The following is a 27,545-nucleotide window of genomic DNA, read 5'->3' as shown; positions in this document are numbered from 1 at the left end:
AAATTTCCGCGGACTTCCGTTTTAGAGGTTTAGCAATTCCGTTCCCGACCGCCGGAAGCGGAATTGACCTAATTCCGGCCGGAATCAGCGAGCATCCCTACAAGCTATGCAAAGAGAGGAGAAAGCCTTGTGATTTGTGCAGATCTGCAGGCAGATTGCAGGCAGCCTGGATGGATCAGGTTTCCACAGGGAGAGGTGTGAAGTTCATTGAGTGGATTAGAATAAATACCAAAGCAGTAAGACAAAGGATATGTTATATATGATATGAAAATAGGAAGAAAAAACACTATTTTTTATTTTTCCTATTTCATCTCATAAATGTCATATCCTTTCTCTTACTGCTTTGGTTTTTATTCCAATCCCCTAAAAGGTTGTTTTAAACAGGAGATAAAAAACTCTCCTAGGAGAAAATTTAGGAGAGAAGTTGAATTGAATAAGGAGGTCCTTAGTATCACGCTATACAAAAATATTTAAAGGGAATCTTAATCGTATAAAAAATAATAAAAAAAAAAGAGTTTAACTTACCTAGGGCTTCTACCAGCCCCCTGCAGCCGCCCTGTGCCCACTGCATCACTGAATGATCCTCCAGACACCCGCAGCTCCCCTCTTTTGGCCCGTCGACTCAGTGAGTCGACCGCTACTGCGCATTTGCGGCCCTGGCCATGTGCTTCCATGATCACGCTGATCTCCACTGCACATGGGCAGTAGAGATTTCCCAATACTGAACATGCACAGAGAGCTCCTGTCCATGGGAGCGTGATCAGGAGGCACGCGGACTGGGACCGTGCATCCAAACGAAAGAGGGATACTGCAGGGGACGGGATTGGGATCATTCAGTGATGGTGTGGGCACAGGGCAGCTGCACTGGGCTAGTAGAAGCCTCAGGTAAGTTAAGGGTAGGAACACACTAGGCAGAATTGCATATGCGTTTTTCATAGAACATAGCGAAAACGCATGTTGAATTCTTCCTAGTGTGTTCCTACCCAAACTCATATTTTTATGATTTATGTTCAACCTAAAGTGGATCCGAGATAAACGTTTACTTATTGCATAATTATGCCTCAAGCCAAATACTTTTTATTTTGTGTTTTAATTCCCTTATTCCCTATAAACTAAACAAGCCTCGCTCACAGCTCCTCCAGCCCCTAGGCATTCTGAATCCCATGTAGCAAGTGCTCATGGGAGCTGTAATGATCTGCTCTGCTGTCTGCACAGGCAGACAGCTGTTTGACCATTTTGTAGCTCCGAGTGCTGCAGGTCCCTGGAAAGGAGACCTGTCTTCACTCTGCAACTTGCTGAGTTGCTGCTCTGGTGAGGAATTTGCATCCACTTGGCATGCAAATTGCTTAGCTGCTTCCTTTGATGGCTTGCAGTATACATACCATTTCCTCCCAGAATTCCCTGCTGGTCATGATGGTTTGTTCCTGCTAACATACCTGGAGTCTCAGCCTTTGCTAATTGTTTGCTAAGATGATCTTAGAGTAATTCCTTGGGTGTGCACTAAGCATTCCTTCTAGCGTAGTCAGGTTGTATTATCTGTATTGCCTTGTTCTGTCTCTCTGTTGAGATTGTCTTGTCGCCAGTGGCGGTCGACAGGAAATCGTTCTTTCTGTTGGGATCGCATTCGCCCTAGTGGTATTGGCGGTGGTTCCTTCTGTACTCTGTCTGGGAGTGTAGGCCAGAGCTGCGGTTGCTACTGGTTACTCCTTCTGTCTGTCTTGTCTGGAACGAACGCTTGCTGTAGGCTCGGTGAGGTAACCGTTTAGCAAGCGTTCGCGTTCTCTATTCATTTCCGTGTTTCATTGGTTAGTTAGGGTTGGCGTGTTTTGTCTCTGTTGCACTTTTCGTGCGGAGACTGCACCATTAGCGTGCTTTGTCGCTGTTGCGCTTTTCGTGCGGTGACCACGCTTAGCGAGTGCGTTTATTTTCCTTAGCATTCTGATCATTGTTATTTGCTGTATCTTTCTTGCTACACTCGTGTTCTGTCTTGCTCGATCTTGTGTCACTGTTGACAATCGCCACTCTTGCGATTGTGTTCCTACTTGGTTTCCGTTGTTGTGTGTTCACCGTCGCCGGGTGGCGACTAGATTGGTGGACACACATACATTTTGTCTATGTGCTCACTTTCTCTCTACTGGTGCATTGCACCAAAGCTGAGTTCTGTTGATTTAGGTGCTTGTGGAGGATTTCTGCAGTGTCAGCGCACATCTTGTGTGCTGACCACGGAAATAGTTCCACAATCGTTACAGTATGACCAGCCAAACCGAAATTCCCAGTGTAGAGTGAATTTCCGATTTGTATGACTTTTTTCAGGTTTCATTACCCAAAGCAAAAGCATATGTGGATCCTATTATTGGCAGAATTATACATTATATTAAAGCAGTAAAAAAAAATCTATGCATGTTTCTGATCCCAACCCGTATGAGTGTTTTCTTTGATATAGGGTTGTTTGAGCCTCCATTCTCTCCGTGGGAGATTGGGGCTTTGACTGAGGAGTTTGAATTCGATTGGAAGGCGTTTTGCGATTTTTACATAGCAAAAAGCGAAGAGGTTCTTAATGCTTGTATTGATTCTGTATACACTTTGATTGAATCTGATGACTGTGACGAATGTTTTGTGGATCTGGTGATTTGTGTGTAGCAGACGATTTTGGATGAATTGCACACACCCCAACCAATTGACTCTAATAAAGAGACACCGTTATCAGATGATTGTTCCTGCCTTTCTGGGGTAAAGCAAGTGAGTTTAGACCCTGTGCGACCTGAAATGAATGGGTGTACCACTGTTGTTGACATCTGTGTGAATTCTGAAAGATTCCCTCCTGCTTGTGTGGAGTTTGAGTCTGTGCGATCTGATGCCTGTTTCTCAGATGTTCCTGCAGATTGTGATCGGCGTGAGTGTGTCAGTTTTGTCAAAGATATGTGGGATCCCTTGTCGTTTAAAAACAGATCTTTTTCTCCAGTGAATGTTTCGGTGAGTCTACCCTGTACTCTGGATGAGTCAATTTTACCTTGCAATAAATCTCCTGCAGTGAGCCCAGAGGCTCCTCTAGGTATTGCAGCTAATTTCATCTGTTGTTCTGCCATTTCAGAATTGCAGTCTGGTTTGACTGCTATGAAGGATTCTGCCTGCAGTGAAACTAGACTTAGGGAGCCAGTGTTGGTTTCGCTAGATATTCCTGTGCATCCTGTTCTTGAAGATGGAATTCAGTCTCAGCATATGGTAAAACCATCCCTGGGACATCTGCCCTGTCCGCAGAAGGTATTTGATGTTCGGCCCTGTAACATGGATAGTTCAGAATCCTTGTCAGAAAACTTGGGAAATGATGCTTCTGAGGTCTTGTTTGATGTTCTGGAGGTCTCTGAGTTCCTCCGAAAAGGTGCAGAACTTTTAGGAGGTGCCCCCTGCCCCGCAGAGCCGGTTGAGTTTTTGTCCACTTCGGTAGGCATTGCTGTTATGCTGACTACTTTTGCAGCTCTTGTGGAGCTTCAGTCATGCGTAGTCAATGATGAGTTTTGGTTAGATACAATTACAGTCACAGAAACTTCTAAGTCTCAGTCCAAGTCTTCTTTTGAAAGACCAGTACCTGTGACCACTACTCGCGATGATTTTCTGCCCGGTCCTGGTTTTGCTCTTGTTGTGACGGACTCTGAGGTTGGCAGTTCCTCGACATGTCCTGACGTTTCTCTTGAGCTAGTGTACCCCGATGTGCTCTGTGAGCCAGAATGCCCAAGTGTGTCTCGGTTACCAGCATGCTTAGATGCTTCCTCGGTGGAGACATGTTCTGGTTTTGCCTGCCTGCCTGCATGCCCAGAAGTGGTCCCTGAAAGCCCTGATCTTGATGGTTGTCCTGGTAATCCTGAATCCGGAATTGTCATAGGTTCCATAGGGGTTCTTGATAGTTCTCCATGTGAGCCTGGTGAGCATTCTGGCCTCTTGGGATCTCTGCGGAGCTTCAAAGTGTTCTGGGAGATTCCGGGAGAAATTTTGCTTGGTACCCTGGATGGGATCAACAGTGGCTTTTGTGTTGAAAGGGACACTTCGAATAGGTATTGTGGGAGGTTTGGTATTTTTGGACGGTCCCTGGAAGGTGGTGGGTATTGCTCAGAGAGTGTCGATGGGTTCTTCCAGGGCCGGGCCGAGGCATAGGCTGGAGAGGCTCCAGCCTCAGGGCGCAGTGTAGGAGGGGGCGCAGAATTCATTCAGCTGTCATTCCTAATTGTGTTTGAAGCAGAAAGAAATAAGAAAAAGGGATACATGGCAGTGACTGCAAGCCAGATAACTAGATATTAAGGCGTTGGGGAGGTTGTGGGCCCTGTGGCGCCTCTTAGTCTAATAGCAATCAGTGTGTGATGGCTGGGGAGGCAGGGATGGAGGGGCGCACTTTGGTGCCTCAGCCTTGGGTGCTGGAGGACCTTGTCCCGGCTCTGGGTTCTTCTCTGGCATTCACAGTTCTTATGGGTGTTACGCTGAGACTTGTAGTACTGATGGGCATGTTTTGGTGGCTTCTGCTTCCGACGAGGTCGGTTTCGGGGGGAATGGCTCAGGAATTGGGCCTTGTCGGGCTGACCCGACCTTCATGAGTGTTCAGTCAGATTTTTTTGGAAACGTCAGTTTTGAGAGACGTCTGGAAGCCGTCCCTAGAGGGGGGGAGGGGGATACTGTAATGATCTGCACTGCTGTCTGCACAGGCAGACAGCTGTTTGACCATTTTGTAGCTCTGAGTGCTCCAGGTCCCTGGAAAGGAGACCTGTCTTCACTCTGCAACTTGCTGAGTTGCTGCTCTGGTGAGGAATTTGCATCCACTTGGCATGCAAATTGCTTAGCTGCTTCCTTTGATGGCTTGCAGTATAAATACCATTTCCTCTAAGAATTCCCTGCTGGTCATGATGGTTTGTTCCTGCTAACTTACCTGGAGTCTCAGCCTTTGCTAATTGTTGCTAAGATTATCTTAGAGTAATTCCTTGGGAGTGCACTAAGCATTCCTTCTAGCGTAGTCAGGTTGTATTATCTGTATTGCCTTGTTCTGTCTCTCTGTTGCGGTTGTCTTGTCGCCAGCAGCGGTCGACAGGAAATTGTTCTGTCTGTTGGGATCGCATTCGCCCTAGTGGTAGTGGTGGTGGTTCCTTCTACACTCCCGTACTCTGTCTGGGAGTGTAGGCCAGAGCTGCGGTTGCTACTGGTTACTCCTTCTGTCTGTCTTGTCTGGAACGAACGCTTGCTGTAGGCTCGGTGAGGTAACCGTTTAGCAAGCGTTCGCGTTCTCTGTTCATTTCCGTGTTTCATTGGTTAGTTAGGGTTGGCGTGTTTTGTCTCTGTTGCGCTTTTCGTGCAGAGACTGCGCCATTAGCGTGCTTTGTCGCTGTTGTGCTTTTCATGCGGCGACCACGCTTAGCGAGTGCGTTTATTTTCCTTAGCCTTCTGATCATTGTTATTTGCTGTGTCTTTCTTGCTACACTCGTGCTCTGTCTTGCTCGGTCTTGTGTCACTGTTGACAATCGCCACTCTTGCGATTGCGTTCCTACTTGGTTTCCGTTGTTGTGTGTTCACCGTCGCCGGGTGGTGACTAGATTGGTGGACACACATACATTCTGTCTCTGTGCTCACTTTCTCTCTACAGGTGCATTGCACCAAAGCTGGGTTCTATTGATTTAGGCGCTTGTGGAGGATTTCCGCAGTGTCAGCGCACATCTTGTGTGCTGACCACAGAAATAGTTCCACAATCGTTACAGGAGCTCAGTCTGGGGAGGATGAAGGCTTTCCCGAAAGAGGAGGAGGAGGTGTTACCAGCCAGAGATTTCAGAGTCAAGGGGGCTGAGAGTGGAGTGGTGTTTTCACAGGCTGAGGGGAGGAGATGCAGAGCAGCTTGCCTGTGTAATGATTACAATCAGAATATGGCTGCTCTCATTGTATCACAGAAAGAAAAAAATCATATACTGGTGAAGCTGTGTGCAGCTAGATTTGCTGTGTAAACTATCTAATTTAGATAAGATATATAGACAAGTTACTTGTTATAGTTAGTTTTTCATCTCGGGTCCACTTTAAGTGATATTTAATTAAGAAGATTGAGGAAACTATGCTGTTCTCTAGAAAGCTCTGTGTTCACAAGCAGGCTTCAACCTGTGCATGGTCTCTGTGAGTGGAGTGACCTCTCAGCAAGAAGAGAAGCTATCTACTTTAGGTTATCCAACGTATCGGGCTTTGTAGAGCCTTTGTGCACCAGGCCCAGCACATAACTTCTTTTACTGTATATTGCCACAAATGTATATTTTAATGTTTTTGTTTATTTTCTTGAAGAATCTTAGCAAAATTAAGGCTTGTATAACATTTTTATTAATATATATATATATATTTTTTCTTATCTATTATATTTTAGCAAATTATGGTGATTCAGAATGATGTGGTGCTGCAAGTTCCTCCCCAAGACTTACTAGCAGCTTCCAATCAACCTCCTGCTCATGTGGTCCAAGTAGAGAAGAAGTAGAAGGCAGAAAACTGGAAAAGCTGACAGCATAAAAGGAAATAATAAATCCTGCCTGAATGAAAGCTCTTGTGTCAAATTACTAATAATAGCATCACAATAACACATGAATAATTGGAATGTTCTGAAAACTTTGGGAAAAATGTTGTTCATGCTACAGAAAAAATATAATGCACAACTTCAGGCAATCATTGTTCCACACACAGTCCTCAGTGCAGGGGTGTTTCTAGCCTTTTTATCACTCCAGGCAAGAAGTCCTGTATGCCCTGCCCATCCCCCCCCCCCCCCCCCAAAAAACCCTCACACTCAGGGGCATAACTAGAAATCCCCGGGCCCCCCTGCAAAAAACAAAATCTGTCTCCCCCCCCCCCCCCCCCCCCAGGGCCCGCTCAGGGCCTTTTTGGGGGGCAGGAGGGGTTGCAGCATAAGAGGAGAGTGTGGCAGATCGGCGGGGAGGGGGAACATTTCTCCCCCCCCCCCTCACCTCGGGCTCTCTTCTCAGCACTCCCCCTCCTGCAATCATTAGTGGCAGCGGCAGGCTGAATACATACCTCCATTACGCAGGAGGTACCGATCAGTAAGTGCTTCATGTTACTTCCTGTGTAAACAGGAAGTAGCATGAAGCTCTTAGAGATCGAAGCCCTCCTGCGCGATAGAGGAATGTATTCAGCCTACCGCCGCCCGCCCGCTGCCACTAATGATTGCAGGCAGTGATGCTCATCCAGATTCCAGATACCCGAACTATCCAGATATCCGAACTTTTTTCTGGTATCTGAACTCAGATACGGATTCCAGATAGCTGGATAAATCCGGAATGAACTATCCGAGTAAACCCAGATACGTATTAGGTATCTGGAAATCAGTCCAGATACCTAGTTTGAGTACCCGGATCCGGATAGCGTAACCACGGAGATAACATCCATGACGTCATTGAGCCAATCAGAGGGATCCCAGCTGAAGCCTTAGCAACCAATCACAGAGGGAAACCCTGGCCAGCCCTTCCTGTATATAAGGCGGGCACCATGATGAGAATCTTGTCCTTGCTGTCCTTGCTGACTGCTCACTGAGAGATATCTCCAGTGCTGTTGGCTAAGCAAGTGCTGTATTACTGTGCTGAACCTAGCATTTTTGCTCCTAAACACCTGTACTACACCAGTATTTTATTGTTTTTTAGTTAGCTATCTTGTATTTTGATTTTAGTCAGACTCAGTGCTGCAGCTGCTAGGCTAGGTTAGGGCCTGCTGTGTGCACAGGCTAGGCCTGCTGCCAGCCTTAGCTACAGTTAGTGTTGGGCGAACATCTAGATGTTCGGGTTCGGGCCGAACAGGCCGAACATGGCCGCGATGTTCGGGTGTTCGACCCGAACTCCGAACATAATGGAAGTCAATGGGGACCCGAACTTTTGTGCTTTGTAAAGCCTCCTTACATGCTACATACCCCAAATTTACAGGGTATGTGCACCTTGGGAGTGGGTACAAGAGGAAATTTTTTTTTAGCAAAAAGAGCTTATAGTTTTTGAGAAAATCGATTTTAAAGTTTCAAAGGGAAAACTGTCTTTTAAATGCGGGAAATGTCTGTTTTCTTTGCACAGGTAACATGCTTTTTGTCGGCATGCAGTCATAAATGTAATACATATAAGAGGTTCCAGGAAAAGGGACCGGTAACGCTAACCCAGCAGCAGCACACGTGATGGAACAAGAGGAGGGTGGCGCAGGAGGAGAAGGCCACGCTTTGAGACACAACAACCCAGGCCTTGCATGAGGACAAGAAGCGTGCGGATAGCAATTTGCATTTTGTCGCCATGCAGTCATAAATGTAATACAGATGAGAGGTTCAATAAACAGGGACCGGAAACGCTAACCCATCACAGATGTTCATTGTTCATGTTACTTGGTTGGGGTCCGGGAGTGTTGCGTAGTCGTTTCCAATCCAGGATTGATTCATTTTAATTTGAGTCAGACGGTCTGCATTTTCTGTGGAGAAGCGGATACGCCGCCGATCTGTGACGATGCCTCCGGCAGCACTGAAACAGCGTTCCGACATAACGCTGGCTGCCGGGCAAGCCAGCACCTCTATTGCGTACATTGCCAGTTTGTGCCAGGTGTCTAGTTTTGATACCCAATAGTTGAAGGGTGCAGATGGATTGTTCAACACAGCTACGCCATCTGACATGTAGTCCTTGACCATCTTCTCCAGGCGATCGGTGTTGGAGGTGGATCTGCACGCTTGCTGTTCTGTGTGCTGCTGCATGGGTGTCAGAAAATTTTCCCACTCCAAGGACACTGCCGATACCATTCCCTTTTGGGCACTAGCTGCGGCTTGTGTTGTTTGCTGCCCTCCTGGTCGTCCTGGGTTTGCGGAAGTCAGTCTGTCGGCGTACAACTGGCTAGAGGAGGGGGAGGATGTCAATCTCCTCTCTAAAGTCTCCACAAGGGCCTGCTGGTATTCTTCCATTTTGACCTGTCTGGCTCTTTCTTCAAGCAGTTTTGGAACATTGTGTTTGTACCGTGGATCCAGAAGGGTATAAACCCAGTAATTGGTGTTGTCCAGAAAGCGCACAATGCGTGGGTCGCGTTCAATGCAGTCCTAGGCCGAAGAGGTCATAGCCTAGGGTCACAAAACCTGTTTATTGGGCAATTTCAATGGTGGCGAGTCTGACGTACATAAATCGCAGCAATGGCCGTTAGCAACGTCTGAATCTCACGAAATGTCTCATGCAGGTAGAAGACATATTGTTAGACTTGGGCTGTTAGACTTGGGCTCCAAAGATGGGTTCCCTACATCTCTGCAAACCAGAGTTACAGGGCTCCAAATTTGGTAAAATCCCCCATAGGCTTTCATTGGGCCTCCTATTTACAGTTCCAAAATCTCACATCTTTTCAAAGGGCAATTACTCAGCAGTGGCAAATTTTCTAGCATTGTAGGGACCCTTAGGGGGAACATGACTGGTGAGTTTCGGGCCCCTAGGCCAAAGAGGTCATAGCCTAGGGTCACAAAAACCTGTTTATTGGGGCTATTTCAATGGTAGTGATGGTGACGTACATAAATCGCAGCAATGGCCGTTAGCAAAGTCTGAATCTCACGAAATGTCTCATGCAGGTAGAAGACATATTGTTAGACTTGGATTCCAAAGATGGGGTCCCTACATCTCTGCAAACCAGAGTTACAGGGGTCCAAAATTGGTAAAATCCCCCATAGGATTTCATTGGCTCCCTATTTCACTTTCCAAAATCTCACATCTTTTCAAAGGGCAATGGCTCAGCAGTACCAAATTTTCTAGCATTGTAGGGACCCTTAGGGGGATCATGACTGGTGAGTTTTGCCACTGCTGAGCCATTGCCCTTTGAAATGGTGTGAGATTTTGGAACGGTAAATAGGAGGCCCAATGAAAGCCTATGGGGGATTTTACCAATTTTGGACCCCTGTAACTCTGGTTTGCAGAGATGTAGGGACCCCATCTTTGGAATCTAAGTCTAACAATATGTCTTCTACCTGCATGAGACATTTCGTGAGATTCAGACGTTGCTAACGGCCATGGCTGAGATTTATGTACGTCACCATCACTACCATTGAAATAGCCCCAATAAACAGGTTTTTGTGACCCTAGGCTATGACCTCTTCGGCCTAGGGGCCCGAAACTCACCAGTCATGTTCCCCCTAAGGGTCCCTACAATGCTAGAAAATTTGGTACTGCTGAGCCATTGCCCTTTGAAAAGATGTGAGATTTTGGAAAGTGAAATAGGGAGCCAATGAAATCCTATGGGGGATTTTACCAATTTTGGACCCCTGTAACTCTGGTTTGCAGAGATGTAGGGACCCCATCTTTGGAATCCAAGTCTAACAATATGTCTTCTACCTGCATGAGACATTTCGTGAGATGCAGACTTTGCTAACGGCCATTGCTGCGATTTATGTACGTCACCATCACTACCATTGAAATAGCCCCAATAAACAGGTTTTTGTGACCCTAGGCTATGACCTCTTTGGCCTAGGGGCCCGAAACTCACCAGTCATGTTCCCCCTAAGGGTCCCTACAATGCTAGAAAATTTGCCACTGCTGAGTAATTGCCCTTTGAAAAGATGTGAGATTTTGGAACTGTAAATAGGAGGCCCAATGAAAGCCTATGGGGGATTTTACCAAATTTGGAGCCCTGTAACTCTGGTTTGCAGAGATGTAGGGAACCCATCTTTGGAGCCCAAGTCTAACAATATGTCTTCTACCTGCATGAGACATTTCGTGAGATTCAGACGTTGCTAACGGCCATTGCTGCGATTTATGTACGTCAGACTCGCCACCATTGAAATTGCCCAATAAACAGGTTTTGTGACCCTAGGCTATGACCTCTTCGGCCTAGGACTGCATTGAACGCGACCCACGCATTGTGCGCATTCTGGACAACACCAATTACTGGGTTTATACCCTTCTGGATCCACGGTACAAACACAATGTTCCAAAACTGCTTGAAGAAAGAGCCAGACAGGTCAAAATGGAAGAATACCAGCAGGCCCTTGTGGAGACTTTAGAGAGGAGATTGACATCCTCCCCCTCCTCTAGCCAGTTGTACGCCGACAGACTGACTTCCGCAAACCCAGGACGACCAGGAGGGCAGCAAACAACACAAGCCGCAGCTAGTGCCCAAAAGGGAATGGTATCGGCAGTGTCCTTGGAGTGGGAAAATTTTCTGACACCCATGCAGCAGCACACAGAACAGCAAGCGTGCAGATCCACCTCCAACACCGATCGCCTGGAGAAGATGGTCAAGGACTACATGTCAGATGGCGTAGCTGTGTTGAACAATCCATCTGCACCCTTCAACTATTGGGTATCGAAGCTAGACACCTGGCACAAACTGGCAATGTACGCAATAGAGGTGCTGGCTTGCCCGGCAGCCAGCGTTATGTCGGAACGCTGTTTCAGTGCTGCCGGAGGCATCGTCACAGATCGGCGGCGTATCCGCTTCTCCACAGAAAATGCAGACCGTCTGACTCAAATTAAAATGAATCAATCCTGGATTGGAAACGACTACGCAACACTCCCGGACCCCAACCAAGTAACATGAACAATGAACATCTGTGATGGGTTAGCGTTTCCGGTCCCTGTTTATTGAACCTCTCATCTGTATTACATTTATGACTGCATGGCGACAAAATGCAAATTGCTATCCGCACGCTTCTTGTCCTCATGCAAGGCCTGGGTTGTTGTGTCTCAAAGCGTGGCCTTCTCCTCCTGCGCCACCCTCCTCTTGTTCCATCACGTGTGCTGCTGCTGGGTTAGCGTTACCGGTCCCTTTTCCTGGAACCTCTTATATGTATTACATTTATGACTGCATGCCGACAAAAAGCATGTTACCTGTGCAAAGAAAACAGACATTTCCCGCATTTAAAAGACAGTTTTCCCTTTGAAACTTTAAAATCGATTTTCTCAAAAACTATAAGCTCTTTTTGCTAAATTTTTTTTCCTCTTGTACCCACTCCCAAGGTGCACATACCCTGTAAATTTGGGGTATGTAGCATGTAAGGAGGCTTTACAAAGCACAAAAGTTCGGGTCCCCATTGACTTCCATTATGTTCGGAGTTCGGCCATGTTCGGCCCGAACCCGAACATCTAGATGTTCGCCCAACACTACACGTGATCTGTTCGGCCAATCACAGCGCTAGCCGAACGTTCGGGTAACGTTCGGCCATGCGCTCTTAGTTCGGCCATATGGCCGAACAGTTTGGCCGAACACCATCAGGTGTTCGGCCGAACCCGAACATCACCCGAACAGGGTGATGTTCTGCAGAACCCGAACAGTGGCGAACACTGTTCGCCCAACACTAGCTACAGTATAGCTTGTAGGTTATTAGGGATTAGATTACTGTACTACTACTAGTCTTATATTGTGTTTAGTTAGTTGTTAGAGAGAGTATTACCACAGTTTTAGCTTCATTTACTACAGATAGTTAATGCAGTGCTGCTGTTAGAGCCAGTCAGTGTGTGACAGACAGTTAGTGTGTGCTCCTGTCACTCCGTCAGTTGAAGTTCTACTAGTACTACTACAACAACTAGTCTACTACTACCAGTAATACATAGTTAATTTGTATTGAGTTTGCTTACCTTAATTGCAACCCTGTTACAGTGTGACAGATAGACAGACAGTTAGTGTGTCAGTGTGTGCTACTCTGCTGTCACTCCGTTAGTTGAAGTTCTACTACTGCTACTATCTACTAGTACTACTGATTTGAATAAAGTACAAGTACCCCACTTCATTTGGACACATATAAAGTTGTACTATGTCTGCTGGCACTGGCAGCCGGAGGGGGGGCAGCATGAAAAGCAAGGGCAAGAGAAGAGGGAGCAGCATTGCCACCACCGTTAGCAGTTTTGCCACGTCAGTGTTCATTCCGCCGATAACCACTGGCCGTGGATGAAATGGGCGCCCAGCTGTTAGGTGGAGTCACACTGCAGAGGTGCAGCAGCGTGTAGCGGCCATTTTCCAGCAGGGTCGTCGGCGCACATTGGAGGAGAAAGACACTGAGCCTGTGATGGAGCTGATGGTGGATGAGCAGGCCACCACCAGCTGTACAACAGAGATCTCTACCCACCACACAGAACAAATCTTCTGCTGCCAATCTGCCACTGTCACCAGCTATTACACCACTACAATAGCTATTTTGTTGAAAAAAGAAAAACTGTTTAATTTTTTTGAGATGTCTGGGCTGAAAACTGTGATGTCCCAGTTGTGCATTGGACACAATGTGGGCTGCACAACCACTGTCTGGAACCTCCTGATGTTAATTTACAGCCATTTCTTTTTTTTAATTTTTTTTTGATTTACTATACCTCCCCACATAAACAATTGCTGTTTTTCTTAAAAAAAAAAAAAAAAACATGATGCTTCATGCATCATTTACTATAAAAGACGTTTTGGAAGCAATTTAAAGGCCACTTCCGGTTTTCAATCCAGATACCCGGATTCAATCCACATAATGGGTTTGGATATCTGGATAAACTCAGATATCCAAACGGTTTGAAACCAGATATCTGGATTTATCCAGATATTTTGCTATCCGGATCCGGAACAATCCAGATATCAAAAAGAGGTATCTGAGCATCACTAATTTATTTGCAGGAGGGGGAGCGCTGAGAGGAGAGCCCAAGGTGAGGGAGGGGGGGGGAATGTCCCCCCTCCCCACCGATCTGCCACACTCTCCTCTTATGCTGCGACCCATCCTGCCCCCCAAAAAGGTCCTGAGCGGGCCCTAGGGGAGGCCTGGGACCCCGTAAGGGCAGGGGTCATATCCCCTATTGTTACGCCCCTGCTCACACTAGAGAATATAAACCATGTGCCGTATATGGAAGATACATAATACAGGGAGTCCCTGAGATACAAACAACACACTGATCCTGTCGCATTTTGTTGCACACCCCCTTCCTGTACTACCCCAGCTTAGTGTGTAAAAATGCAGAGTATAACACAACAGAAGCTTTGCTCTCACCTCTCCGCTGGAGTCCAGTGCTGTGTTTCCCCCTGTCAGCTCACCACTCGCCCATGTGCCCAGCTTTTTCTACCACATGTAGCTTGATTGGTAGGGGGGCTTCATTCAGGGACATGGCTAAGTTTCCATTTAAGGGGTGGAGCTAAGTTCAGGGGCAGAGATTAATCAGTGGCATGGTGCCCCCCAGGACAAATGGCACTCCAGGCAGTGGCTTGTAATGCCCATGCCTAAAAGCAGCCCTGCAGTGATTGGAGTGATTGGTTGGCTTTTGGGGGTGCCACACCTTAGGCTCCTATAGAAAATGGCCAGTCCCTTGGGGTGCAGGCACAAGGCGCAACTTCCCTTGCTCTTAAAATATTGTTTGTCCATTGGGACAACACCAGGTACTGGCCTTTTAAATAACAATGATTGGTTGGCTTTTGGGGGTGCCACACCTTAGGCTCCTATAGAAAATGGCCAGTCCCTTGGGGTGCAGGCACAAGGTGCAACTTCCCTTGCTCTTAAAATATTGTTTGTCCATTGGGACAACACCAGGTACTGGCCTTTTAAATAACAATGATTGGTTGGCTTTTGGGGTTGACACACCTTAGGTTCTTATAGAAAATGGCCAGCCCCTTGGGTTGTAGGCACAGAGCGGTGCAATTTCCCTTGTCCCTTCCCTTTGTCCATTGTGACATCACCAGGTACTGGCTTTTTAAATGGCAGTGATTTGCTGGCTCTCAAGAGCAGTGATGATCGTAATCAGCAAAATTACGATTTCACAAAATCTCGCGTACATTTTCAGAATTACGCCCATACGTAATTACGATTTGCAAACTAAATTGATTTCGTAGTCATTCGTAATTACGCATACAAATTTGCGTAATTTTCACAACATTTTGTGTAATTTTCTGCCGACTTTGGAGGTTAATAGCAAAGCCCCCATACATGCTACTGACACCAAAATTGCTACCTATGTTAAAGGAGTAGTGGGTACAAGGGAAAAAGAATTTTCCAAAAAGACCATATAGTTTTTGAGAAAATCAATTTTAAAAAAGCAAAAAACTATTTTTCTTTGCATTTTTAAAATCGATTTTCTCAACAACTTAAAGGTCTTTTTGAAAGATATTTTTTTTGACTTGTACCTACTATTCTGCATATGTAGCAATTTTGGTAGCAATAGCAAGTATGGAAACTTTGCTAATAGCCTATTACATATGAAATCAATTACGATTTCCCCTGAAATTTTGCATTACGATGCAAAAATGCGAATTTCGATGCAAAATTTCGGCCCATCACTGCTCTAGAGTGCCACATCCTAGAGTCTTGCAGGAAATTGCCAGTCTCTTGGGATCTAGCAACCACATGGTGTGACTCCCATTTCTCTCAAAATATTGTATGTCCATTCAGGGGAGTAACTAGACTTAATAGAGCCCCTGTAAATAAACGCGGAAGAGCCGCCGCCAGGAGCCAGCGGCAGGCGTCTCTTTCACGCACGCAGTGTTGCTGCACACGGAGAGGCAGCCGCCTCCTCTCAGCAGCTGTCTCTGTGCAGGGACCCAATGAGAGCGGAGAAACCGCCGCATTGGACGCGGCGGTTAGTGCGCATACCCCCGCTGCGGAGACACCGCAGAGCGGAGCTGCTGTGGCTGGGACTCGTAGTCCCTCTGGATTAAGAATGACGCGCGCGCGCGCATTGAGGCAGAACATTTATGCCAGCCAGAGATGAGTCAGCTGACCAGGTTGGTCAGCTGACCCTGACTCCCCTCCTGATTGGTCCAGCACTTAGGGAGGTGCTGGAGAAGCCTCCATGTATATATACAGCCAGCTGTTCAGTTGTTGGGTGTCTGGCGTTGCGATCACTTATTTGGGAGCACCCAGATCCGTAGTCAGATCCGCAAGTGTGCCGGGACCAGCTGGAGCTGTAATCCTACACTTAGCTAGATTGTTGATAGCTAAAGTACTAGTTTGATTGTGTTTATCTGTTATGACCTATTTCCTGCCTGACCATTCTCCTGAACTCTGACCTTGTACCTCGATATTTCTGATACTCTGTTGCCGAACCCCGGCTCGTTCCTAGACTCTGTTTCTGCCTCCTGATTTTGTACCTTGATCTATCTGATACCCCGTTGCCGAACCCTGTCTGTACCTTGACTCCGCCTTTTGCCTCCTGATCTTGTACTTTATCTGTCCGTGTGTGTACGACCTGGCTAGTCCGACCTCGAGAACCGACCTTGCTGTTAGAGGCGGTTCTTCACACTGTTAGTGACCCTTCCTCTTGAGGGTTCCTGTCAGAATATCCTTCCTACTGTCAGCCTGACTCCTCCCGTCTTGGAGAGCTCAGGTCTGCGGAAGGAATCTGTGCAGTACTCCTTGCTGTACTGAGGCCTAGTCCTCTAAGTGTTACTGTTACACCAAACACTACACTCTACTCAGGTGAACAGAGGTTAGCTAGTATATCGGATTATCGGTAATACTGCAGATCACTTATAATCTGGTATACATCTGTATTCCCCGTGATACTGCAGATCACCGGTAATCAGATCCTCTCTGTGCTTCACCAATCGTTACAGAACGCCAGACCACAATACTGATGGACGCACGCGCTGACCCTCTGACTGTGCTTGCCACTACGGTGGATACCATCCATCAAGCACTGGGCCAGCACAAAGCCTTAATTGATGCACTAAAAGGCTCTGTGCAAACCCTTCAGACGTCAGTTGATTCAGTGCGATCTTCTCCTAGTGATGACATACGTATGCCTGTACCTGATAAATTTTCCGGCCACAAGTCTGACTTCCGGAATTTTAGGAGTAGAGTGTTGTCATACTTCGAGCTGAGACCCCGATCCTCGGGGACTGAGACCCAACGGGTCATTTTTATTAAAACATTGTTAACCGGTGACTCCCAGACCTGGGCATACAATCTGCCTCCCACTGATACTGCTCTAACTTCAGTAGAGGAATTTTTTAAGGCCATGGCCGTGATATACGACGACCCTGACCTTGCGGCTACCTCTGAGCGCAAGCTCAAACTTTTGCGGCAAGGCAGAGGCTCAGTCGAGGATTACGCGGCAGAATTCCGCAAATGGTCAGTCACTGCCAGATTTGATAATTTTGCCCTGATGGATTACTTCTTGTCTGGGTTGTTGGAGGAGGTCTCCGATTTAATGTTAACTTTGCCCGAACCCAGGACAGTCGATGAGGCCATCACATCGGCCATCCGAGTCGACCGTCGATTACGCCATCAGAGGCAAATTCGAGGCAGTCACCGTGTAAGGGCGACATCCTATGCGGCACCCTCTGCTGCACCCTTAGTAACACCGTCTCCCTCTGTCTCATCCCCTCCGGCCTTGCCTCCACCCGAACCAATGCAGATTGGTCGATCGAAATTGACCCAGGTGGAGCGAAGGCGGAGGATAACGGAACAGCTGTGCCTGTATTGTGCAGCAGCAGGGCATAGGGTGCGAAACTGCCCTAACAGGTCGGGAAACGAGTTTGCCTAGGAGTAGTGGGGGGTGACACCCTGGGCACACAAATTTCACCCCTTAAAGAGAAAAAATTGCTTCTCCCTTGTACAGTTACATGGGAGGATAAATCTGTATCCACTGAAGCTTTTATTGACTCTGGCTCAGCGGCTAATTTTATGAATTTCGAATTTGCTCAGGAGTTGGGTCTTCCACTCACTCCCGTGAGACCCCCCATTCAGGTCACAGCAGTGGACGATTCCCCTCTGCAACGGAATCGTGCTCTGTCGCAGACTCCGGTGGTGAAGCTCACCATAGGGGTATTGCATGGGGAACAGTTACAATTTTTTGTGTTACACATGTCAACCTCCACTATTATCCTAGGCATGCTGTGGTTGCAGATCCATTCACCACAAATAGACTGGGCCACGGGTCAGTTAACCTCCTGGTCTCCTCATTGTTTTCAACAGTGTTTGGGGAAGTTAACATTGGGGCAAACCAGAGTTCAGGTGGGAGGTGTACCAGACCAGTATGCTGAATATTCGGATGTATTCTGCCCCAAAGCAGCCGATAAATTACCTCCACATCGCCCTTTCGATTGTCCCATTGATCTCCGTTCTGGTTGTGTACCCCCCCCCCTCCCCGGGGTCATTTGTACAATTTGTCGGGACCCGAAAAAGTGGCTATGCAAGAGTACATCAGGGAGAATCTGGCCAAAAGTTTCATTCGCCCGTCCCGGTCGCCTGCTGGGGCAGGCTTCTTTTTCGTAAAAAAGAAAGACGGAAGCCTGCGGCCTTGCATCGATTACCGCGGTCTCAACAAAATTACAGTAAAGAATCGCTATCCGCTACCCCTGATAGACGATTTGTTCACTCAGATCACGGGCGCCCAGATCTTTTCTAAGCTGGATTTACGGGGTGCGTACAACCTGGTACGCATAAGAAAGGGCGATGAGTGGAAAACGGCCTTTAATACACCGGACTGGCATTACGAGTACCTGGTGATGCCCTTCGGGTTATGTAATGCCCCGGCCATTTTCCAGGAACTCATCAACGAGGTATTCAGAGAGGTGTTGGGGAAATTTGTTCTAGTCTACCTAGACGATATTCTTATTTTCTCCAACAATCTCTCTGAACATAGGACCCATGTGAGGTTCATTTTGAACAAGCTAAGGCAGAACCTATTGTACGCAAAAATAGAAAAGTGTATCTTCGAAGTAACATCTGTCGCTTTCCTGGGGTACATAATTTCCACCACAGGCCTGTCTATGGATCCTGCCAAGGTCTCCGCTGTTCTGGAATGGCCTCAGCCGGTAGGCTTGAAATCTCTTCAGCGGTTTCTTGGCTTCGCCAACTATTATAGGAGGTTCATAAAGGGGTACTCTACGGTCATTTCGCCACTTACCAGTCTCACCAAGAAAGGGGCAGATACCACTCACTGGTCTCCTGAGGCGTTACAGGCTTTTGCCACCCTGAAGGGCCTATTTTGTTCTGCACCCATCCTCAGACATGTGGATACATCTTTTCCATTTATTGTTGAGGTGGATGCCTCGGAGGTCGGGGTGGGGGCTGTGCTGTCTCAGCGATCTGGCTTGCAGGGTAGAATGCACCCCTGTGCTTACTTCTCCCGTAGGTTCTCCCCTGCGGAAAGGAACTACGATATTGGCAACAGAGAGCTTTTAGCCATTAAGTTAGCTTTCGAGGAATGGCGACATTGGTTAGAGGGAGCGGAGCATACGGTCACGGTCTACACTGACCACAAGAACCTAGAGTACATTGAGGGGGCTAAGAGGTTGAGCCCTCGTCAGGCTTGTTGGTCATTATTTTTCTCCAGGTTCTCTTTCATTATTACGTACACCCCGGGTAGCAAAAATGTCAAGGCGGATGCTTTATCCCGGTGCTTCGAGTCAGAGACAGCACAGCCCTCCATTCCAGAGACTATTATTCCCCAGAGGTTGGTACTAGCCGCAACTGAGACTTGGGAGGATTGGAAGGGGACTTTAATTCTCTTTCAACAAGACATCCCGGAAGGGAAGCCCGCAGGGGTGCTGTTCATTCCACTACCGTTCCATCTCCAGGTTCTAGAGATGTTCCATGCGCATAAAAATGCTGGGCATCCTGGGGCATCTAGAACACAGGATCTGGTAGCCAGATGCGCCTGGTGGCTGTCCTTGGCAGCAGATTGCAAGGAATACATGAGGGAATGTGCGATTTGTGCCAAGAGTAAACCCTCCCGGCTGGCACCTGTGGGTACCTTGCAGCCTTTACCCCCCCGAGTGAGCCATGGACTCATTTGTCCATGGATTTTGCTGGTGAACTTCCTAAGTCAGAAGGTATGTCGGTCATTTGGGTGGTAGTCGAACGCTTCAGCAAAATGGCCCATTTCGTGCCCTTGAAAGGACTCCCTTCGGCCCAGGAGTTGGCTGACCTGTTTATTACACATGTGTTACGGCTGCACGGCATTCCGGAAAACATAGTGTCGGATCGGGGAGTCCAGTTCGTTTCTAGATTCTGGAGGGCATTCTGCCAACAAATGGGCATGAAGCTGTCATTTTCATCGGGCTACCACCCACAGACCAATGGGCAGACGGAGAGAATCAACCAGTCATTGGAGCAATTTTTGAGGTGCTATGTTGCGGAGACACAGAGCGACTGGGTCAAATTTCTGCCCTTCGCGGAGTTCGCACAAAACAATTTGAAAAGCTCTTCCACCGGATTCTCTCCGTTCCAGGTTGTGTCTGGTAGATTGCCCAAGTTCTCACCGTTGCCAGTGGCCGCCCTCCACCCCGTTTCCAGCTCTGGAGGCCTGGCAGAGGTCTTTTAAAGACATTTGGCGTACGGTGAGAGATAGTTTACAAAAGGCGTTTCTTACTCAGAAGGGTCAAGCTGACAAGAAACGTTCAGTAGAGTGGAGCTTCCAGCCAGGAGACTTGGTTTGGGTGTCCACACGTCATTTGGCGCTGAAACAGCCCTCAGATAAATTGGGCCCCAGGTTTGTCGGTCCATTTCCGGTAGTAAAAAAGATTAATAATGTTACTTATACCGTTGACCTTCCCACCAGCATGCGGGGGGTAAGGTCCTTCCACGTGTCCCTTCTTAAACCAGCAGTCCAGGTGGGTCCCACTCCTCCTCCTCCCGTGTTGGTAGATGCCCAACCTGAGTATGAAGTGGAAAAGATATTAGATTTACGCATGGTACAAAACTCGGTGCAATATCTCGTACATTGGAAAGGGTATGGCATTGAGGAGAGGCAATGGGTACCTGGGAACCGTATGCATGCGGATGAGTTAGTGAGGGAGTTTTATGCTTTACATCCAGAAAAGCCCAGAAGGAGCTGTCCAGAGTCCACTCCTCAGGGGGGGGGGGGGTACTGTAAATAAATACGGAAGAGCCGCCGCCAGGAGCCAGCGGCAGGCGGCTCTTTCCGCACGCAGTGTTGCTGCACACGGAGAGGCAGCCGCCTCCTCTCAGCACGAGGCGGCTGTCTCCGTGCAGGGACCCAATGAGAGAGGAGAAACCGCCGCATTGCACGCGGCGGTTAGTGCGCATACCCCTGCTGCGGAGACACCGCAGAGCGGGGCTGCTGTGGCTGGGACTCGTAGTCCCTCTGGATTAAGAATGACGCGTGCGCGCGCATTGAGGCAGAACATTTATGCCAGCCAGAGATGAGTCAGCTGACCAGGTTGGTCAGCTGACCTTGGCTCCCCTCCTGATTGGTCCAGCACTTAGGGAGGTGCTGGAGAAGCCTCCGTGTATATATACAGCCAGCTGTTCAGTTGTTGGGTGTCTGGCGTTGCGATCACTTATGTGGGAGCACCCAGATCCGTAGTCAGATCCGCAAGTGTGCCGGGACTAGTGTTGGGCGAACACCTAGATGTTCGGGTTCGCGAACGTTCGCCGAACATCGCCGCGATGTTCGGGTGTTCGTGCCGAACTCCGAACATAATGGAAGTCAATGGGGACCCGAACTTTCATGCTTTGTAAAGCTTCCTTACATACTACATACCCCAAATTAGCAGGGTATGTGCACCTTGGGAGTGGGTACAAGAGGAAAAAAAATATTTGAAAAAGAGCTTATAGTTTTTGAGAAAATTGATTGTAAAGTTTCAAAGGAATAACTGTCTTTTAAATGTGGAAAATGTCATGTTTCTTTGCACAGGTAACATGCTTTTTTTCGCCATGCAGTCATAAATGTAATACAGAGAAGAGGTTATAGGAAAAGGGACCGGTAACGCTAACCCAGCACCAGCAGCAGCAGACGTGATGGAACAGGAGGAGGCGCAGGAGGAGAAGGCCACGCTTTGTGAGACACAACAACCCAGGCCTTGCATGAGGACAAGAAGCGTGCGGATAGCATGCTTTGTACCGCCATGCAGTCATAAATGTAATAAAGATAAGTGGTTCAATAAACAGGGACCACGCGGCAACGCTAACCCAGCAGCAGCAGACGTGATGGAACAGGAGGAGGCGCAGGAGGAGAAGGCCATGCTTTGTGAGACACAACAACCCAGGCCTTGCATGAGGACAAGAAGCGTGCGGATAGCATGCTTTGTACCGCCATGCAGTCATAAATGTAATAAAGATAAGTGGTTCAATAAACAGGGACCACGCGGCAACGCTAACCCAGCAGCAGCAGACGTGATGGAACAGGAGGAGGCGCAGGAGGAGAAGGCCACGCTTTGTGAGACACAACAACCCAGGCCTTGCATGAGGACAAGAAGCGTGCGGATAGCATGCTTTGTACCGCCATGCAGTCATAAATGTAATAAAGATAAGTGGTTCAATAAACAGGGACCACGCGGCAACGCTAACCCAGCAGCAGCAGACGTGATGGAACAGGAGGAGGTGCAGGAGGAGAAGGCCACGCTTTGTGAGACACAACAACCCAGGCCTTGCATGAGGACAAGAAGCGTGCGGATAGCATGCTTTGTACCGCCATGCAGTCATAAATGTAATAAAGATAAGTGGTTCAATAAACAGGGACCACGCGGCAACGCTAACCCAGCAGCAGCAGACGTGATGGAACAGGAGGAGGCGCAGGAGGAGAAGGCCACGCTTTGTGAGACACAACAACCCAGGCCTTGCATGAGGACAAGAAGCGTGCGGATAGCATGCTTTGTACCGCCATGCAGTCATAAATGTAATAAAGATAAGTGGTTCAATAAACAGGGACCACGCGGCAACGCTAACCCAGCAGCAGCAGACATGATGGAACAGGAGGAGGCGCAGGAGGAGAAGGCCACGCTTTGTGAGACACAACAACCCAGGCCTTGCATGAGGACAAAAAGCGTGCGGATATAGCAGCAATGCTTTTTGCCGCCATGTTGTCATAAATGTTATACAGATGAGAGGTTCAATAAACAGGGACCGGAAACGCTACACCATCCCAGATGTTCATTGGTCATGTTACTTGGTTGGGGTCCTGGAGTGTTGCATAGTCATTTCCAATCCAGGATTGATTCATTTTAATTTGAGTCAGACGGTCTGCATTTTCTGTGGAGAGGCGGATACGCCGATCTGTGACGATGCCTCCGGCAGCACTGAAACAGCGTTCCGACATAACGCTGGCTGCCGGGCAAGCCAGCACCTCTATTGCGTACATTGCCAGTTCGTGCCAGGTGTCTAGCTTCGATACCCAATAGTTGAAGGGTGCAGATGGATTGTTCGACACAGCTACGTCATCTGACATGTAGTCCTTGACCATCTTCTCCAGGCGATCGGTGTTGGAGGTGGATCTGCACGCTTGCTGTTCAGTGGGCTGCTGCTGCATGGGTGTCAGAAAATTTTCCCACTCCAAGGACACTGCCGATACCATTCCCTTTTGGGCACTAGTTGCGGCTTGCGTTGTTTGCTGCCCTCCTGGTCGTCCTGGGTTTGCGGAAGTCAGTCTGTCGGCGTACAACTGGCTAGAGGAGGGGGAGGATGTCAATCTCCTCTCTAAAGTCTCCACAAGGGCCTGCTGGTATTCTTCCATTTTGACCTGTCTGACTCTTTCTTCAAGCAGTTTTGGAACATTGTGTTTGTACCGTGGATCCAGAAGGGTATAAACCCAGTAATTGGTGTTGTCCAAAATGCGCACAATGCGTGGGTCACGTTCAATGCAGTCTAGCATGAATTGAGCCATGTGTGCCAGAGTCCTACCAGAATCCTCATCATCCTCTTGTGAGCGTTGTGATAGTTGTTGTGATGCATCATAGTCGTCACCTTCCTCCTGGTCTGCTTCTGCTGACCATTCGCGCTGAATTGTGGAAGTCCAACGTGCACCGCTCTGGCCCTCGTCAGTGGTGGCATGAAATTCCTGCTCCAACTCCAGCTGTTCCTCCTCCTCTTCTTCGTCATAGCTGCTGGGGCCAGCGTTCCCTGAGGCGGATGGCCTGATGTTGGTACCATCACGCTGATCGTTTTCTCCTTCAGATTCCCCCAGTTGCATCATGACAGCTGTTTCCTTGATTTTCAACATTGACCTCTTCAGTAAACACAGCAGTGGTATGGTAATGCTGACTGAAGAGTTGTCACTGCTCACAAGCAACGTGGATTGCTCAAAATTTTGGAGGACTTGGCAGAGGTCCAACATGTTGGCCCAATCGGATCCACAGAAGCTTGGCAGCTGTCCGGATGCGCCTCGGTACTGCACCGTCATGTACTGGACCACTGCACTCTTCTGCTCACAAAAGCGGGCTAGCATGTGCAGCGTAGAATTCCAGCGGGTAGGGACATCACACAGCAAGCGATGGTGGGGGAGATTGAAGTGATCCTGCATCTTGGCGAGTGCCCCTGAAGCAGTACTGGAATTTCTACAATGTTTGGCCACTCGACGCACCTTCAACAGAAGATCGGCCACGCCTGGGTATGTACTCAGGAACCGCTGAACTACTAGGTTCATCACGTGCGCCAGGCAAGGGATGTGTGTCAGCTTAGCCAACCTTAAAGCGCAAATGAGATTACTCCCATTATCACACACAACCATGCCCGGTTTCAGGTCCAGCGGTGCCAGCCACAACTCCGTCTGTTCCTTTATTCCCTTCCAAATTTCCTCCCCTGTGTGCTGCTTATCCCCAAGGCAGATCAGCTTCAGCAACGCTTGCTGACGCATGCCAACAGCTGTGCTGCACTGCTTCCACGATCCTACTGCTGCTGGGTTAGCGTTTCCGGATGAGGTACAGCTTTGAGATGCGTTGGAGGAGAAGGAGTCAGAGAGCTAGGTGCTGCTGTTGTTATCCAGTGGGAGGGACGGCGGTGCAGCTGTTTGTGGTGTGGGCAACACCCGCACCGTAGCAGGTGAGGAATCGCTGCCAGGCTCCACAAGGTTCACCCAGTGCGCGATAAGGGAGATGTATCGACCCTGGCCGAACGCACTCGTCCAGGTGTCAGTGGTGAGATGAACCTTGCAGGCAACGGCATTCTTCAAGCTTCGGGTTATTTTGCTGACCACGTGCTCATGCAACTCAGGCACTGCAGAGCGTGCAAAGTGGTAGCGGCTGGGAACCACGTAACGTGGGATGGCCACTGACATCATGCCCTTGAAGCTGTTTGTCTCCACCACTCGATATGGCAGCATTTCGCAGGCCAGAAGCTTGGCTATGCTGGCTGTTACTGCCATGGCCCGGGGGTCATTTGCTGGCAATTTCCTCTTGCGCTCAAACATCTCCGACACAGACAACTGAACCGTAGCGCTGCACACTGAAGGGCTGTTGGTTGTTGTGTTTGATGAAGACTGGGAGACCTCAAGAGCACTACTCCGGAAAGTGACAGTGTCAGCGTCGTCTGATGTTTGTGAATGTTGTGAACCATGCAATGGCTGGGCTACCGCTGCTGCTGAGGCGGGTCTGGTGGTGAGTCTGGTGAACCCAAGGGAGACAGTGTTGCTGGTACCCTGTCCTGCCGAGTTTGCCCACAGAGTGGGATGTTTGGATAGCATGTGGCGGCTCATGCTGGTGGTGGAGAGGTTGTTAATACTTTTCCCCCTGCTCAGGTGGGTCTTGCACACCTTGCAAATCGCCATGGTAACATCCTCAGTGCAGTCTTCAAAGAAAGCCCAGACTTTGGAGCACCTGCCTTGCTGGCGATTTCTGTTTGCTCCTCTTTTGCCTCTCACTTGAACTTCCACGCTTGTGGTGCCTGAAATTGTGCGCCGCCTACCTTGTGGCACAAGGCGAACTCGTGCAGCAGTGGGTTCTTCAACAGACTCATCTGTGCTGCTGCTACGACGGCGATGTTCTCGTTCACAAACAAAATCTGGGTCTCTGTCCACATTGTCCATACCCTCCTCTTCCATCTCCTCAAACTCGTCATATGTCATTGTGGGGGGCCGCCGCCGTGGAGTAGAGCTCCCCAGAACAACCTCTGCGCAGCTCACTCCAACGTCGTCTTCCAGATCTTGTCGGCCGACCTCCTGCAATTGCAACCCCTCCTGCCCAACTTGCTCTGGGATTTGGGTTTCCGAGTCCTCCTCGGACTCGCCTTGTATTTCAGTGCGCGGTGCATTTCCCACAGTTAATGGTTGTGAATCCGGGCACAACATTTCTGGCTGTTCCTCCATTGACCTTTGAAAGGTGGAAGTTTGTTGGGCTGGGAATAGCTCCTGCGAATACCCCATTGTGTCCTGAGGTAATTCATCGGACTGGTTATCTGGCAGTTGTGTGCGTGGTGTCGCTGCCGGTTGTGTCAGCTTTGTGCCCACTGGCTCCTTGTAACTGGCTGAGGACTCGGACCTCGTGCGTGATGTGCTGGTGCTGCTTAACCCACTGCTGGACGCTTGAGAGGTCATCCAAGTAATTATCTGGTCCTGTTCTTTTGGATTTGTGAGGGTTGTTGTCCTGGACAACATGGGCGGTATTGAGTGGGTTTTCTTGGGTGCTCCCCTGTGGCCTGTACGTGAACCGTCAGGGGAAACACCTTTTCCCTTGCCCCTCCCTCTTTCACCGGATTTCTTCCTCATTTCACTTATCCTTACAGTACACGCTGACTGGCAGCAGTACAGTGGCAGTACAGAAATGCTATACAGTACCACTATTCCCAGCAGCGACACAGAGCACAATGCTATACAGTGGCGGGTGAGCGGTGTACCACTATTCCCAGCAGCGACACAGAGCACAATGCTATACAGTGGCGGGTGAGCGGTGTACCACTATTCCCAGCAGCGACACAGAGCACAATGCTATACAGTGGCGGGTGAGCGGTGTACTACTATTCCCAGCAGACACAGAGTGGCAGTAAACAGAATGCTATATAGTGTGGCTGAGCGAGGTACACAGAGTGGCAGTAAACAGAATGCTATATAGTGTGGCTGAGCGAGCGGTGTACTACTATTCCCAGCAGACACAGAACAGTAAACAGAATGCTATATAGTGTGGCTGAGCGGTGTACCACTATTCCCAGCAGCGACACAGAGCACAATGCTATACAGTGGCGGGTGAGCGGTGTACCACTATTCCCAGCAGCGACACAGAGCACAATGCTATACAGTGGCGGGTGAGCGGTGTACCACTATTCCCAGCAGCGACACAGAGCACAATGCTATACAGTGGCGGGTGAGCGGTGTACTACTATTCCCAGCAGACACAGAGTGGCAGTAAACAGAATGCTATATAGTGTGGCTGAGCGAGGTACACAGAGTGGCAGTAAACAGAATGCTATATAGTGTGGCTGAGCGAGCGGTGTACTACTATTCCCAGCAGACACAGAACAGTAAACAGAATGCTATATAGTGTGGCTGAGCGGTGTACCACTATTCCCAGCAGCGACACAGAGCACAATGCTATACAGTGGCGGGTGAGCGGTGTACCACTATTCCCAGCAGCGACACAAAGCACAATGCTATATAGTGGCGGGTGAGCGGTGTACCACTATTCCCAGCAGCGACACAGAGCACAATGCTATACAGTGGCTGGTGAGCGGTGTACTACTATTCCCAGAAGACACAGAGTGGCAGTAAACAGAATGCTATATAGTGTGTCTGAGCAAGGTACACAGAGTGGCAGTAAACAGAATGCTATATAGTGTGGCTGAGCGAGCCGTGTACTACTATTCCCAGCAGACACAGAACAGTAAACAGAATGCTATATAGTGTGGCTGAGTGATGTACCACTATTCCCAGCAGCGACACACAGCACAATGCTATACAGTGGCAGGTGAGCGGTGT

This window comes from Hyperolius riggenbachi, chromosome 10 (genome assembly GCF_040937935.1).
Source record: "Hyperolius riggenbachi isolate aHypRig1 chromosome 10, aHypRig1.pri, whole genome shotgun sequence".
Lineage (NCBI taxonomy): Eukaryota > Metazoa > Chordata > Amphibia > Anura > Hyperoliidae > Hyperolius > Hyperolius riggenbachi.
This window is presented reverse-complemented; position numbering follows the sequence as displayed.